This window comes from Limulus polyphemus, unplaced genomic scaffold (assembly GCF_000517525.1).
Source record: "Limulus polyphemus unplaced genomic scaffold, Limulus_polyphemus-2.1.2 Scaffold2437, whole genome shotgun sequence".
NCBI classification, from domain to species: Eukaryota; Metazoa; Arthropoda; class Merostomata; order Xiphosura; family Limulidae; genus Limulus; species Limulus polyphemus.
Genome location: NW_013668047.1, coordinates 4,119 through 8,818, shown reverse-complemented (window position 1 = coordinate 8,818; position 4,700 = coordinate 4,119).

The following is a 4,700-nucleotide window of genomic DNA, read 5'->3' as shown; positions in this document are numbered from 1 at the left end:
CAGAGTGAATAATTCTACAAAGTTCTATATCAAGCGAATGAAGTAGTAAGGTGATTATCTTGTGTCTGTGAAAGTATGCATGCTTGTTTTTTTTTGTTTTTTTTTTTGCTTTGCAATAAACAATGTTTCACTTAACATTTTACATATCCAGTCTTCTTATCTGTCACATACATTAAAATTCAGGTCTATTTTCAAATTGAGGTTACTTCCTAAATTTATGTTTGATCCTTCTGTTATTCTGTAGACAGTTTTAACTTAGTTGTCAAATATCTTAACAATTACATTAAAAAGTTAGCATCTGCCTTTACCCCATAACACAGGTAATTTAACAGTAAAAACAGTAATATATATATTGATGTTACCTGTTCAATTCTCCGGCAGGTTCTACTTAGATATAATGACTATAACATTTGCTACAGACTACGTTCGCTAGTAAGTCTTATTCCACAAAATATTGTGGTATTCTCAAATATATTGATTTTCGTGCAAGTGTCAGCTAGGTCATTGTTGTAGGTTTTCTTGCCACTGCTGTAATCTTTCTTCTTGTTTCTTTTCCCGTTCTTCTTGTTTATTTTCTTTTTCCTCTAACAACTGCTGTAATCTCTCTTCTTGTTTATTTTGTTGTTCGAGCTGCCATTGTTGCAGGTTTTCTTGCCACTGCTGTAATCTTTCTTCTTGTTTCTTTCTCGTTCGTCTTGTTTCTATTCTTTTCCTCCAACCACTGCTGTAATTTCTCTTCTCGTTCTTCTTGTTTCTTTTCTTTTTCCTCCAACAACTGTTGTAATCTCTCTTCTTGTTTATTTTGTTGTTCGAGCTGCCACTGCTGCAGGTTTTCTTGCAACTGCTGTTGTCTCTCTTCTTGTTTCTTTTCTTGTTTATTCTCACGTTCTTCTTGTTTCTTTTCTTTTTCCTCTAACAACTGTTGTAATTTCTCTTCTCGTTCTTCTTGTTTCTTTTGCTGTTCTTGTATTGCTGCCATTAAGTCTGCTAGGCTGTAGTTTGATTTGCCGCTTCTCGTTTCCGTTTTTTTTATCCCACTCTCTGACACCAATTTGTTACGTCTCCGTTTGTTAATTAATTTTCCGTAACTTCGTTCCGATGAAACTTTAGCGACACAAGTCCTCACTTAATAAAACTGGTTTATTCTTTTTGAATATAACTTTACCGATACACTCAACTTCAACAGTTGCGCTATAACATACTATAATTCACGTATCACAAGCTAGACTTCAACAATACGTCTCTTTCTGACTGCAGTTCAATTACTCATTACCTACACACACGTTGTCCCGTCACGTTGTGACCATCTTTTATATACCAGACTACCCTATATTTAGTAAATGCTAGGGCATTCACCAAGGTACAGGATAGTTCTAGAAACGTGGCGCGACACTAGTCATGTGACCTCGCTGACGCAACAACACTATTAAGTATGTCATATGGGATACGAGAACCCATCTAATCTATACCTTTTACCTTTGATGTTTTGCCACTTGTATGAGAATACCGTAATTTTCTGTCCCCTTATTTACTAGATTAATTTTTCAAAATTCAGTATACTTCTGGTTTGGTTCATAATATATGGAAAGTCAGTCAAGAGAGCCACCAAGTTTCTCTCTCCTTAGTTACTCACGGGACTGGATGAGTTACCAAGAACGTCACACGTGTTCCCCATTAAAAAGGATTGATGTATCATAAGATATACTGTAAATAGTTCCAGTGATCTATTCTACTAAAAAGTCAAATGATGGCCTCAGCATATACCACCCTTGTTGACAATGAAAGTGACCTCGGTCATGTAGATAGCACGTGCATCTGGAGAGTAGAAGTGTAAATTTACAATATCATGTTCTCTCAGTGGGATACAGATTTTCACGAGTTTTAGATTTTTACAAATGTTTTGCACGTGTTCAGATTGAGATTTGGCTTGAATGTCTCAAACTTCACTTAAAAGCTTGATTTAGTTATTTTGAACCTTGCGTAAAGTTACAAGAGAGCTATCTGCGCTAGTCATCTCTAATTTAGAAGTGATAGACTGGGGGGAAGGCAGCTAGTCAACATCACTCACTGCTAACTCTTGGGTTACTATTTTACCAACGAATAGTGGAATTGACCATCACTTTATAACGTCCCCATGGCTGAAAGGGCGAGTTTTTTTTTGGTGGCAGGGTTTCAAATCCGCTACTCTCAGATTGCGAGTGCATTAACCACCAGGTCATGCCAAATTCACTTACACTTGGACTCTAACTTCAATATTTGTGAGTTGAAAGTAGACTGTAGAAACAGCAAAATAAAGTTCTGCGTCTCTCGCTCCAGTTTAAGATGCAGCATAAAGCATTTGTCCAAATCTTAAATTGAGCTTTTATTCTTCGAATAAAGATTGTGATTATATGCAAACTAATGTTCATTCTCTTACTTTCTGTCAGACTCAGTCAAAGTTAGAAAAATTCATGATACAGTTTTTGTCTAATTTACTGTTATTCGGCAGTTCCTATCCATTATAGTACGAAGAAATCACTGAATCTGAGAATACCACACATATATGACTCCAAGACCTTCTTGGACTACTCAAGATATATTACTACTACATCAAGTGACATAACCTAGTAGGCCAATTCAACAATATCTCCCAATCGAGAAAACAATATATTATGAAAGAAAGACACAATAATAGTCATATCACCTTCAGTTTGAAATAACTTCCAAGGTGAGTGGATAGAATATTTAACAACAAGAGAATCATCTTGTTGCTCATTTTAAAGAACCAGCTTTAGTGAAATTAAAGAATCTTTCATCTGAGAACTGTAAAACTATTAAGAATTGGTAGCCACCTTGTTAAGTAGATTTGGAGTGTTAGATCAGTGGGAAGTTTAGGAGTATAGTAAAAAGAAGGATGATACCTTAGCTAAACTTGCTCTCCATGAAAATGAGGATTAGACTAAAGAAAATTATGTGCCCATCTTTAAGGCTAGCTCTTCAATTGGCGATGGAATTTGAACCAAACAGATAAACAACTAAAAGTAACATCCAGGAATTATGTAATCGCAGACCAAATAGTATGGAGACACCAATTCCCTCCTTCTAATATAAATCTATAAGAATTCAAACAGTTAAGAGTTGATTACACATCTGATTCCCCATAAAGGAAGAAGTAAACTCTAGCACAGTAGGTGTTTCAACATATTGCCAGGAACTTCAGACAAAAGCCTTTATGAAGTAAAAACTGCTCGGAATTAGTTTAACGAAAAGGAAACTCTATAAGCATATAAAACTGTGATTAACCAGCCATTGAGGATGAGAATACTCCATATGCCCAAATGACATAGGGAGTGTATTATTTAAGACACTAGGTCACGAATCAATGTAACATGTTGATTGATTCTGATTCTAATGCTACAATATTTTTGTGAGTGCACAGGCTCCATTTATTGTATTTCACAAATATATATTTTTATCATTTTCATAGAGCCTTATGGATTACTCTTAAATTATTCAAAATAATTTGAATTCTTATATGGATTTGTTTAGCAATGCTCGAAACAGATCCTATTTTCTTGCTAGAAGAAATCATTTTTGAAATGAATACCTAGCTTAATCATCATACTTGCAGCAAAAAAGACAAGGATTTATTGAAAACTAAACCATGAAAAGCAAATTGAAATGGCAAATGCATAATGAAAATTAATGGATAAATATGAATATGATGAGCTTACATATTATTTCAATATCAGTCAAAATTAGAAGAACAACTACTGTCTTACCAGTTGACAGAACTTTTTAAGGTCATATCTAGATTGGTCAAGTCCTACTCCTGCATTAGAGATGCTATGCGTATTTAAGGAGTAGATGTCTTGAAGTATTTTTTAAAGACAAAAATTAAAAAATCAAATGAGATCTACAGTTTGGGTAGTGAAACAAAAGTCATAAAGATAAACTTCAATTGATGCAAGAGACAAATCAATAGCTGTCTCCTTGTACCTAGAAAGTGACGCCAGAAATTTCTAGAAATTGATTTATGAAATATTGTCAGATGTGCCGAGGACAAGAAAAGACACTTCTGCATGTTAAGCATAGGTACAATAACCAAGGCAGTAGGGTTGAGGTGGCTCAAACTTTTTCAGGTACTCTTTATGGACCTCTCCAAATTCAGGCACTCATATCAAAATTTTTAACTTAAGTTTTCAGCTACATAATCTATATGTCAAGCTATTATAAGCACACAGTATTTCGTAACAGTTAATGTATCCCTTTACATTTTATCTTTGGTTGCACCCATAATGTCAAGAGGTGTATTTGCAATCCTGTTTTACACTTACCACATAGTCTAATAATTAAATTAAATGAATTCAAACTTTTTATGATATTATTATTTTTTTAAAACTATTGGCTTTGTTCAAACTTTTTCAGGCAATCTTTATGTCCCTCTACAAATTCAGGCACTCATGTCGAAATTTGTAATTCAATTGTTTAGTCCTTTAATCTATATGTTAAGTTATTTTAAGCACACAGGACTTCACAAAAGTTAATGTACCCCTTTACATTTTATTTGTGGTTACCCCTATAGTGTTAAGAGGCGTATTTACAATCCTGTTTTTACACTTACCACATTGCCTAACAATTAAATAAAATTAATTCAAACTTTTTTATGATATTATTTTTTAGACTATTGGCCAAGTTTTTGGAAGTTATTGTTTGCTTTT